Below are 11,954 nucleotides of genomic sequence, written 5' to 3'. Positions count from 1 at the left end.
CCCCTCTATATGGGGCTAACCTGTCCCGGTGCAGTGTCACCTTTCTCCCCCTGGGAGGAAGCTGCACCCGGTAAACAACCTCCCTTACCCTCTCCAGGACACTGCAGGGTCCCACCCAGTGACTGTCCAACTTGGGGCATCTGCCTTTTTTCCTTAGCGGGCTGTAGACCCAGACCAGCTCCCCAGCCACAAAGTGCCTTCCCCGGGTGTGCACGTCATAGTTCCTCTTCTGCCTCACACCTGCATTCAGCAGCTGCTCTCTGGCGAAGGTGTGGGCTGTCTCCAGGCGGTCCTGGAGTCTCCGGGCATACTCCAGCCCCGGGGAAACATGAGGGCTATCCAGGGGCCGACCAAACGCCATCTCCGCAGGGGTACGGATCTCTCTCCCCAGCATGAGGAGGGCAGGCGTGCAGGAGGTGGAGTCTTGGACAGCGGAGCGGCATGCCATGAGGACCATAGGCAGGTGCTTGTCCCAGTCACGCTGGTGTTTGGAAGAGACGATGGCCAGCTGCTGTCCAAGTGTTTTGTTGAAGCGCTCCACAAGGCCATCACTTTGAGGATGGAGAGGAGTAGTGCGGGTCTTGTGCATACCCAGCCTCTCACACATGGTGGCGAACACACGGGACTCAAAGTTTCTGCCTTGGTCGCTGTGGATGGACTCTGCAGCTCCAAACCTGCTGAACATCCCCGCTGTCAGGGCGTCGACGATGGTCTCTGCCTCCTGGTCAGGCAGAGCATAGGCCTCGGGCCATTTTGTGAAATAGTCCATGGCCGTGAGCACCCAGCGGTTTCCACTGTCTGTGGTGGGGAACGGCCCAACTACATCCACTCCCACCCTCTCCATGGGAGCCCCCACTGGGAACTGTTGGAGCTGAGCATGAGAGCGGCCTGGGGGGCCCTTTCTCGCTGTGCAGTTGTCACAGCGGCGGCAAAAGTCTTCCACATCCCTCTTGTGCTGCCCCCAGTAAAAGCCCTGACGGAGGCGGCGCAGTGTTTTTGTGACCCCAAAGTGTCCAGTCCCCACCCCCCCATGAGTACTCTGGAGCACAGCCTCCCGCAATGCTTTTGGGACCACCACCTGCCACCTCTCCTTCCCCGTAGCTGACTCCTTCCATGCCCGCTGTAACACGCCATCAGCCAGCCGCAGTCGCTCAAACTTTGACCACAACCCTTTGGTCGCGAGTGAGAGCGCTGTCACCTCTTCCCATGGTGGCCTCACCTGCGCCTCTACCCACTGTAGCACTGGCTGTAGGTCTGTGTCCCGTCCCTGCTGCTGCCCCCATTCAGCCACGTCGACAGTCTGCAGCTCACAGCAGACAGGCCCGCTCGCCCGACACACTGTGGTACAGACCCCCTCCTCTGCACACAGCTCTCTCTCCCGTCCCTCTCTCCGTTCACAGTGGCGGCAGCCGTCTGCAGTACAGGGCCGACGGGACATGGCGTCGGCGTTGGAGTGGCGTGCCCCTGCCCTGTGCACCACCGTGAAGTCATACGGCTGAAGCTCCTCCAACCAGCGTGCCACCTGCCCCTCTGGCTCTCTGAAAGACATGAGCCACTGGAGAGCAGAGTGGTCAGTCCTTACAGTAAAGGGCAGACCACCCAGGTAGTACTTGAAGTGTTTGACGGAAGCCACAACAGCCAAGAGCTCCCGCCGGGTGACACAGTAGCGGCGCTCATGTTTGTCAAATGTTTTGCTGAAGTACGCCACCGCTCTCTCCCCCTCTGGCCCCACCTGGGCCAGCACCCCACCCATGCCCACATTGCTCGCGTCTGTGTCCAGGATAAAGGGCAATGTGAGGTCAGGGGGGGCGAGCACGGGGGCCTCGATCAGTGCACGTTTGAGGGTGTTGAACGCCTCCTCACACTCCACTGTCCAAGTGAAAGCCTTGTCCTTCGGCAGCAGGCGGTTCAGTGGAGCAGCAACGCTTGAGAAGCCCCGTACAAACCTCCTGTAGTACGAGGCCAGGCCCAGGAAGCTCTTCAGCTGACGCTGGTCGGTGGGGGTGGGCCAGTCTCTGACAGCCGCTACCTTGTCCTCCATGGTGTTGATCCCCTCCTTCCCCACTCGGTGGCCCAAGAAGGACACCTCTCTCCTCATGAAGTGGCACTTCTCGGGGTGGAGCTTCAGACCTGCGGCAGCCACCCTCTCCAGCACACACCGTAGCGCCCCCAGGGCTGACTGGAAGGAGCTGCCATGGGCCAGGATGTCATCGAGTTATACCAGACACTGCTGTCGGGGGATGCCATCCAGCACCCTGTCCATCAAACGCTCAAAAGTAGCTGGAGCGTTGCACAGGCCAAAGCACAGGACCTTGAACTGCCAGTGTCCTCTGTTAGTGGAGAATGCAGTTTTGGCTCTGGCCTCTGGGGAGAGGGGCACCTGCCAGTAGCCACTGCGGAGGTCTAGTGAGGAGAACCAGGAGGACCCCCTAACCAGGTCCAGCGACTCATCGATACGTGGTATGGGGTATGAGTCCTTCCTGGTTACCTCATTCAGCCGCCTGTAGTCCGCACAGAACCTCAGCTTGCCCCCCTTCTTCGGAACCATGACGACTGGCGCCGCCCAGGGGCTGTCTGAGGGCTCAATGAAGTCTGCCCGCTGCATCTCCAACACAGCCTTGTCTGCCGCCTCCTGGCGTGCCAGCGGGATACGGCGGGGACGCATCTTGATAGGTCGAGCATCACCTGTGTCGATCTCATGCTGCACCAGATGAGTCTGACCCACCTCTTCCTCACTCAGCGCAAAGCTGTCTCTGAATTCAAACAGCAACTGCCTCAACCGTTCCTGCTGCTCGGGGTCAAGACCAACACAGTTCCTCCCCCATATCTCCCTCACTGCAGACAGTGTCCTCTCCCCTCCCATCTGGGGTAGCTGGGCTGGGGGGGCGCGGCCCGGGCTCACAGAGGGCTGTGTCGTGGAGGTAGCTGGGGGAATGTAACACAACGCCGTAGGTGACAGGGGAGCTGGGGAAAAGTCACACCCAGATGTGGGGGAGGGGGGGCAGCCATGAGTCTCTGCTGCTTTAACTGTTGGAGTAAAGGGTTTGTTGGGTTGAGTGAATGTGACATTAGGGGCCATGGTGACCTCCGGCCCTCCCTGGAAGCTCAGTGTGCCCCTATTTAGGTCTAACTGGCAGCCTGTGCTCCTAAGAAAGTCCAACCCCAGGATACAAGGGTCCTGCACAGCCGCCACCCACACAGGATGACGCACAGTCCTGCCCCCTACTGTCAGAGTCATTATTCCCTTCCCTTTCATGGGTGCCAGCTCACCTGTGACTGTGCGGAGCTGCACAGTTGTAGGCTCACACTGAGTCCAACCTGGCACAATATCTGGCCTCACCAGGGTTACTGTGGACACAGTGTCCACCAGGGCGGAGCAGGGCACCCCCTCCACAGTGACAGGGACATGGCAAAAGTCCCCAACACAGGTCCGGCCCACCACAACAACAGGCTCCATCCGCTTGCCCTCGTCTGCTTCTGGGGGAAGTGGAGCCTTGCTTCCCCGTCTGTGCCGGTGGGCTCCTCCTGAAGAAGATGGTGGTTGGGATAGAAAGCCAGGGGTCCGCACTACCCGGTCTATGCGGACCCCGAGCCGTTTCCCTGAGCTCTGGGGAACATGGGGCAATCTCGGCGCAGATGGCCTGGCTGGCCACAACCCCAGCAGACCCTGGGACCAGGGCGTGTGTTTCGTGCCGCCTGTAGCGACACAGCACGAATGAGTTCTGTCATTTCAGCCACCCATGCAGGCTTTTCCGGCTCCGGGCTGCTCTGCCCCCCAGCTCGCACAGAGGGTCTGTCTCCCTGCACCCCCACCAAAGCCCCAGCTGAAGCCCCAGCCCACACCAGCTCCCTCTCCAAAGCCATCTCCAAGGCTACCTGCAATGACTCAGGATGAGCCAGCTGGGTCTGTATGCGCAGCTCCGTAGGAGAGAGCGCCTGTATGAACTGGTCCCGTGCTAGCTCGCTCTGCACGGAGGGGGGCATGTGAGCATATGCCCGCCGAGAGAGGCTCTCAATGTCATTAGCTAGCACCCGTAGAGGCTCTCCAGGCTGCCTGCGTCTATTACTCAGTTCGGAGCGCAGTAGCCCGGGCTGTACACACTGTCCATAGCGCCTCCTCAGTGCTCCCACTAAAGCACCATAATCACGTCTGTCCTCGGGGCTAATCAATATCAAACAGGCCAGAGCTTCATCCGTGAGGCATAAAGCCAACTGCAGTGCCCTATCTTCATCCGACCACCCCCTAAAATGAGCTAACAGTTCAAACTGAGCATGAAAAGCTTCCCAATCCGCCTTACCGGAATACTTCGGGGTCTTAACGGATACGGATGCAGCCGGGAACTGGGCGCCGCCATGTTTGTTTACATCCTGAGCCCCAGATTCCTCGTCCCGCCGCGTCGACGTCACCCCTTCGGTCCGCCCACCAGAATCCGCGCGAAACACAGCGACGAAGCACTCATGCCCGCTTCAGCCGCCATCACTCTAACGTCCTCCCTCAAGCGGCCTCTGGGCTCCGATGCCCTGGCGATCTCCTCAGCCAGAACCCCCGACGTCCATGCACACGCACCTCCTTGGCCATAATCGTCCCCTACCTCCACCTTCACTTTCGGATTCCCTCGAAGCATCTTCAACCCCCGTTCTCACCTACGGTAGCTAGCCACAGAAGTCAGCTAGCTAGCTGGCTAACTTTTATCAACGTTTTTACTTCTGACACCAATGTAAACGGACGGTTTATTAAACCAACTTTACACAGGCTACTGTTTGGCCGTAGCCCACGCCAAATAAATGAAAGATAACCCACAAGCCAATCGTGACCTTCTCTTGTGAAGCCCAGACGTAAAGAGAGAGAACAAAGGCTAAACCTGGTCTTAACTTCCAATGCTCCATCCCCCTGCCCAACCCCCCTCCACTCCACTCCGCCAACCGCCAGGATGCCCGGCATCAGAACATTCCAGGCATTCCCATGATTGGCAGATAGCAGGTTGATTGACATGTCGGACCCCGCGAACACTGGGTACTGGTAGGTACAACACAACCATCTACTAGCCTAACACATAACACACAGCTGTCTGTGCGGGTCGCTACATTATTATTAATCGAACCCACAACCCTCTTGACTTCTTTCTTATGTAATTCTCGTTGGCACCAAAAGTTTAAAAAGTGTTGATAAGGGACAGAATGCGGTCAGACCATCATATAATTTGCATATACATTACTCTTACTGAATTTCCACGAGGGTGAGGATATTGGAAATGTAATCAAAGCCTATTGGATGATAACTTGTTTTTAACTAGGACAGAGGAATTTATAACTGTTTTTTTCCCGACATAACATAGGTACAGCAAATCCCCTTATTGTATGGGACACCTTTTTAAATGTGACTTTAGAGGCCATGCAATTCAGTACTCATCTCGAAAATAAAAGCAATTTAGGTCAAAAGAGTCCATACTAACAAAGGAAATAGAAGGTCTAACAGAACAGATGGATAGCAATAAAAACTGTAACATAGAGGCTCAGAATAAATTAGAGGAAAAACTAAAAGAAATGGAGAAACTTATTCAAGAAAGATCAAGTGTAATATATTATAAAAATAAAGCAAACTGGATGGAATATGGGGAAAAATGCACCAAATTCTTTTTAAATCTTCAACATAGGAATGGTACCAAAAATAATTTACTGAAACTGGTTACAAATGACGGAGTCACCCATGATTCAACAAATTATATTTTGAAGGAGGAAACAAAGTACTTTAAGCATATGTTTTCATTTCAGTCGCCTCCATCTCCTCTAACTGAAGCTAATTGTAGAGATCTTTTTTCTATTGATAATGTGAAAATAACAGCCATACAGAAAGACTCATGTGAAGGTGAAATTACAGAGGAGGAACTTCTTGGATGCAATTAAAGACTTTAAGTCCGGGAAAACTCCAGGGTTGGATGGCATACCAGTCGAGGTATACCAAACCTTTTTTGATATACTCATAGGACCGTTATTAGCATGTTTTAACCACTCCTATGTAAATGGTAGATTATCAGACACTCAAGAAGAAGGACTGATTTCATTATTACTGAAACAGGATACAAGTGGGAAATATAAAGATCCAGTCCATTTAAAAAATTTGAGGCCCCTTACATTTCAGTGTTGTGATGCAAAAATTCTAGCAAAATGTATAGCGCATAGAATTAAAAAGGTATTGTCGGACATTATTCATTCTAATCAGACAGGTTTTTTACATGGACGATACATTGGAGATAATATAAGGCAAGTACTGGAAACAGTAGAACACTATGAAAAATCTGGGAAACCAGGCCTGCTATTCATAGCAGACTTCGAAAAGGCATTTGATAAAGTACGACTGGGGTTTATATATAAATGCCTGGAGCGTTTGAATTTTTGAGATTATTTTTTAAATTGGGTTAAAATCATGTATAGTAACCCTAGGTGTAAAATAGTAAATAATGGCTATTTCTCAGAAACGTTTAAACTGTCAAGAGGAGTGAAACTCGGCATATCTATTTATTATGGCCATCGAGATGTTAGCTATTAAAATCAGATCCAACAATAATATCAAGGGAATAGAAATCCAGGGCTTAAAAACAAAGGTGTCATTGTACGCTGATGATTCATGTTTTCTTTTAAATCCACAACTTGAATCCTTCCACATCCTAGATACATTTTCTAACCTCTCTGGATTACAACCAAATTATGATAAATGTAGTACTATATTACGTATTGGATCACTTAAAAATAAGATTTTTACATTACCATGTAATTTACCAATAAAATGGTCTGATGGTGATGTGGATATACTCGGAATACATATCACAAAGTATAGCTCAGTTGGTAGAGCATGGCGCTTGCAACGCCAGGGTTGTGGGTTCGATTCCCATGGGGGACCAGTATGAAAAAATGTATGCATTCACTATAACTGTAAGTCGCTCTGGATAAGAGCGTCTGCTAAAGGACTAAAAATGTAAATAAATGATCTCACTCCAATAAATGTTAATAGAAAGTTTGCAAAAATAGATAAGATCTTGCTACCATGGAAAGGTAAATACCTGTCAATTTGTGGAAAAATCACCCTGATTAACTCTTTAGTATTATCCCAGTTTACCTATTTGCTTATGGTCTTGCCTACGCCTAACGAACAGTTTTTTAAATTATATGAGAAAAAAAGATTCCATTTTATTTGGAACGGCAACCCAGACAAAATTAAACAGGCCTATTTATATAATGAATATGAATTCGGAGGACAGAAATTAGCCTATCACTAAAAGCTTCAGTCATACAAAAGTTATACTTAAATCCGAACTGGTTCTCTAGCAAATTAGTAAGATTGTCTCACCCAATGTTGAAGAATGGCATTTTCCCCTTAATTCAGATTACAATCTCTCACTTTCAGTTATTTGAAAAGGAAATAATCTCCCAAATATCACTATTTCTAAAACAAGCCATATAAAGTTGGTTCCAATTTAATCCTCCAGAAACGACAGAACAAATAATGCAACAAATATTGTGGTTAAACTCAAATACAGTGGGGAAAAAAAGTATTTAGTCAGCAACCAATTGTGCAAGTTCTCCCACTTAAAAAGTTGAGAGAGGCCTGTAATTTTCATCATAGGTACACGTCAACTATGACAGACAAATTGAGGAAAAAAAATCCAGAAAATCACATTGTAGGATTTTTTATGAATTTTTTGCAAATTATGGTGGAAAATAAGTATTTGGTCACCTACAAACAAGCAAGATTTCTGGCTCTCACAGACCTGTAACTTCTTCTTTAAGAGGCTCCTCTGTCCTCCACTCGTTACCTGTATTAATGGCACCTGTTTGAACTTGTTATCAGTATAAAAGACACCTGTCCACAACCTCAAACAGTCACACTCCAAACTCCACTATGGCCAAGACCAAAGAGCTGTCAAAGGACACCAGAAACAAAATTGTAGACCTGCACCAGGCTGGGAAGACTGAATCTGCAATAGGTAAGCAGCTTGGTTTGAAGAAATCAACAGTGGGAGCAATTATTAGGAAATGGAAGACATACAAGACCACTGATAATCTCCCTCGATCTGGGGCTCCAAGCAAGATCTCACACCGTGGGGTCAAAATTATAAAAAGAACGGTGAGCAAAAGTCCCAGAACCACACGGGGGGACCTAGTGAATGACCTGCAGAGAGCTGGGACAAAAGTAAAAATGCCTACCATCAGTAACACACTACGCCGCCAGGGACTCAAATCCTGCAGTGCACCCTGCTTAAGCCAGTACATGTCCAGGCCCGTCTGAAGTTTGCTAGAGTGCATTTGGATGATCCAGAAGAGGATTGGGAGAATGTCATATGATCAGATGAAACCAAAATATAACTTTTTGGTAAAAACTCAACTTGTCGTGTTTGGAGGACAAAGAATGCTGAGTTGCATCCAAAGAACACTATACCTACTGTGAAGCATGAGGGTGGAAACATCATGCTTTGGGGCTGTTTTTCTGCAAAGGGACCAGGACGACTGATCCGTGTAAAGGAAAGAATGAATGGGGCCATGTATCGTGAGATTTTGAGTGAAAACCTCCTTCCATCAGCAAGGGCATTGAAGATGAAACGTGGCTGGGTCTTTCAGCATGACAATGATCCCAAACACACCGCCCGGGCAACGAAGGAGTGGCTTCGTAAGAAGCATTTCAAGGTCCGGGAGTGGCCTAGCCAGTCTCCAGATCTCAACCCCATAGAAAATCTTTGGAGGGAGTTGAAAGTCCGTGTTGCCCAGCGACAGCCCTAAAACATCACTGCTCTAGAGGAGATCTGCATGGAGGAATGGGCCAAATACCAGCAACAGTGTGTGAAAACCTTGTGAAGACTTACAGAAAACGTTTGACCCGTGTCATTGCCAACAAAGGGTATATAACAAAGTATTGAGAAACGTTTGTTATTGACCAAATACTTATTTTCCACCATCATTTGCAAATAAATTCATTAAAAATCCTACAATGTGACTTTCTGGATTTTTTTTTCTCATTTTGTCTGTCATAGTTGACGTGTACCTATGATGAAAATTACAGGCCTCTCTCATCTTTTTAAGTGGGAGAACTTGCACAATTGTTGGCTGACTAAATACTTTTTTTCCCCACTGTATACTCATTGATAAAAAAACACTTTTTTTTGACAAAATGTTTAATAAAGGTATAATCTTCGTAAATTATATCATAGGTAGGACTGGTGGATTTATGTCGCACATGCAGCTAACAAAAACATATGGAAATGTCTGCTCTACCCAAAATTACAACCAAATAATTGCAGCATTACCTCAAAAATGGAAGAGCAAAGTGGAAGGGGGAAAAGGTAAGGAACTTGTCTGTCAGCCTTGCATTAAAGAACATAATTGTTTATAGAAAATTGTGATAAATAAAAAAGTATACCAGTTTCATTTAAGGACCAAAGGATTGACAGCCGTCCCATATAGATTGCAAAATAGTTGGGAAGAGATTTTTGACGTACCGACACCATGGCATAGTGTTTATGAACTGATACACAAAACGACGGCAGATTCAAAACTTAGAATTGTTCAATTTAAATTATTATAAAAAATTCTTGCTACCAATAGAATGTTATTTATATGGGGGATACAATCTTCCCAGCTCTGCAGATTTTGCTGCGAAGAGACAGAATCATTAGATCATTTGTTTTGTTTCTGGTCACAGGTCCAGGAATGGCTGAAGGATTGCAATATTTACCTGGCGCTAACCCTGCAGATAGCATTACTGGGTGATCTGAAAAGTCATAGTCAATCGATCAATAATATAATAATACTTTCAGCAAAAATGTTTATTTTCACTGTTCAAATAAACCTACCATTGAAATTATAGACGGATCATGTCTTTGTCAGTGGACAAACGTACAAAATCAGCAGGGGATCAAATACTTTTTTCCCTCACTGTATATAGGTTATAGGTTGAGAGCTTTTGTGAAGAAATATATGGCATATAGAAGCAAACTGGATGGACATCATGAAAATGATCGGAGAGGTTGAGGGTAGAGGACGTTCAGGAGTAAAAACAAACAAAATAGAATGATTCTAAAATTGACTGTGTCCATAAAATCTATATTGTATGTATAAGCTGGAAGTAGAGGCCTAAGCATTGTTGTTCACTAGTTTACTCCAATTACTCCAATTTAATATGTATGTGTATGTGTATGTATATATACACTGCTCAAAAAAATAAAGGGAACACTTAAACAACACAATGTAACTCCAAGTCAATCACACTTCTGTGAAATCAAACTGTCCACTTAGGAAGCAACACTGATTGACAATAAATTGCACATGCTGTTGTGCAAATGGAATGGACAACAGGTGGAAATTATAGGAAATTAGCAAGACACCCCCAATAAAGAAGTGGTTCTGCAGGTGGTGACCACAGACCACTTGTCAGTTCCTATGCTTCCTGGCTGATGTTTTGGTCACTTTTGAATGCTGGCGGTGCTTTCACTCTAGTGGTAGTATGAGACGGAGTCTACAACCCACACAAGTGGCTCAGGTAGTGCAGCTCATCCAGGATGGCACATCAATGCGAGCTGTGGCAAGAAGGTTTGCTGTGTCTGTCAGCGTAGTGTCCAGAGCATGGAGGCGCTACCAGGAGACAGGCCAGTACATCAGGAGACGTGGAGGAGGCCGTAGGAGGGCAACAACCCAGCAGCAGGACCGCTACCTCCGCCTTTGTGCAAGGAGGAGCAGGAGGAGCACTGCCAGAGCCCTGCAAAATGACCTCCAGCAGGCCACAAATGTGCATGTGTCTGCTCAAACGGTCAGAAACAGACTCCATGAGGGTGGTATGAGGGCCCGACGTCCACAGGTGGGGGTTGTGCTTACAGCCCAACACCGTGCAGGATGTTTGTCATTTGCCAGAGAACACCAAGATTGGCAAATTCGCCACTGGCGCCCTGTGCTCTTCACAGATGAAAGCAGGTTCACACTGAGCACATGTGACAGACGTGACAGAGTCTGGAGACGCCGTGGAGAATGTTCTGCTGCCTGCAACATCCTCCAGCATGACCGGTTTGGCGGTGGGTCAGTCATGGTGTGGGGTGGCATTTCTTTGGGGGGCGGCACAGCCCTCAATGTGCTCGCCAGAGGTAGCCTGACTGCCATTAGGTACCGAGATGAGATCCTCAGACCCCTTGTGAGACCATATGCTGGTGCGGTTGGCCCTGGGTTCCTCCTAATGCAAGACAATGCTAGACCTCATGTGGCTGGAGTGTGTCAGCAGTTCCTGCAAGAGGAAGGCATTGATGCTATGGACTGGACCGCCCGTTCCCCAGACCTGAATCCAATTGAGCACATCTGGGACATCATGTCTCGCTCCATCCACCAATGCCACGTTGCACCACAGACTGTCCAGGAGTTGGCGGATGCTTTAGTCCAGGTCTGGGAGGAGATCCCTCAGGAGACCATCCGCCACCTCATCAGGAGCATGCCCAGGCGTTGTAGGGAGGTCATACAGGCACGTGGAGGCCACACACACTACTGAGCCTCATTTTGACTTGTTTTAAGGACATTACATCAAAGTTGGATCAGCCTGTAGTGTGGTTTTTCACTTTAATTTTGAGGGTGACTCCAAATCCAGACCTCCATGGGTTGATAAATTTGATTTCCATTGATAATCTTTGTGTGATTTTGTTGTCAGCACATTCAACTATGTAAAGAAAAAAGTATTTAATAAGATTATTTCATTAATTCAGATCTAGGATGTGTTGTTTAAGTGTTCCCTTTATTTTTTTGAGCAGTGTGTATATATATATATATATATATATATATATATATATATATATATATATATATATATATACAGCTCTGGAAAAAATTAAGAGACCACTGCAAATATTTCTTAAATCAGCATCTCTATATGTATGACAGCCATTCCATTCCAGTGTCGGTTGATTCCAACACAGGCTCACCTCATTCTA

Source organism: Coregonus lavaretus, assembly GCF_964263955.1.
Source record: "Coregonus lavaretus genome assembly, chromosome: 9".
Lineage (NCBI taxonomy): Eukaryota > Metazoa > Chordata > Actinopteri > Salmoniformes > Salmonidae > Coregonus > Coregonus lavaretus.
Note: the sequence above shows the minus strand (reverse complement) of the source record.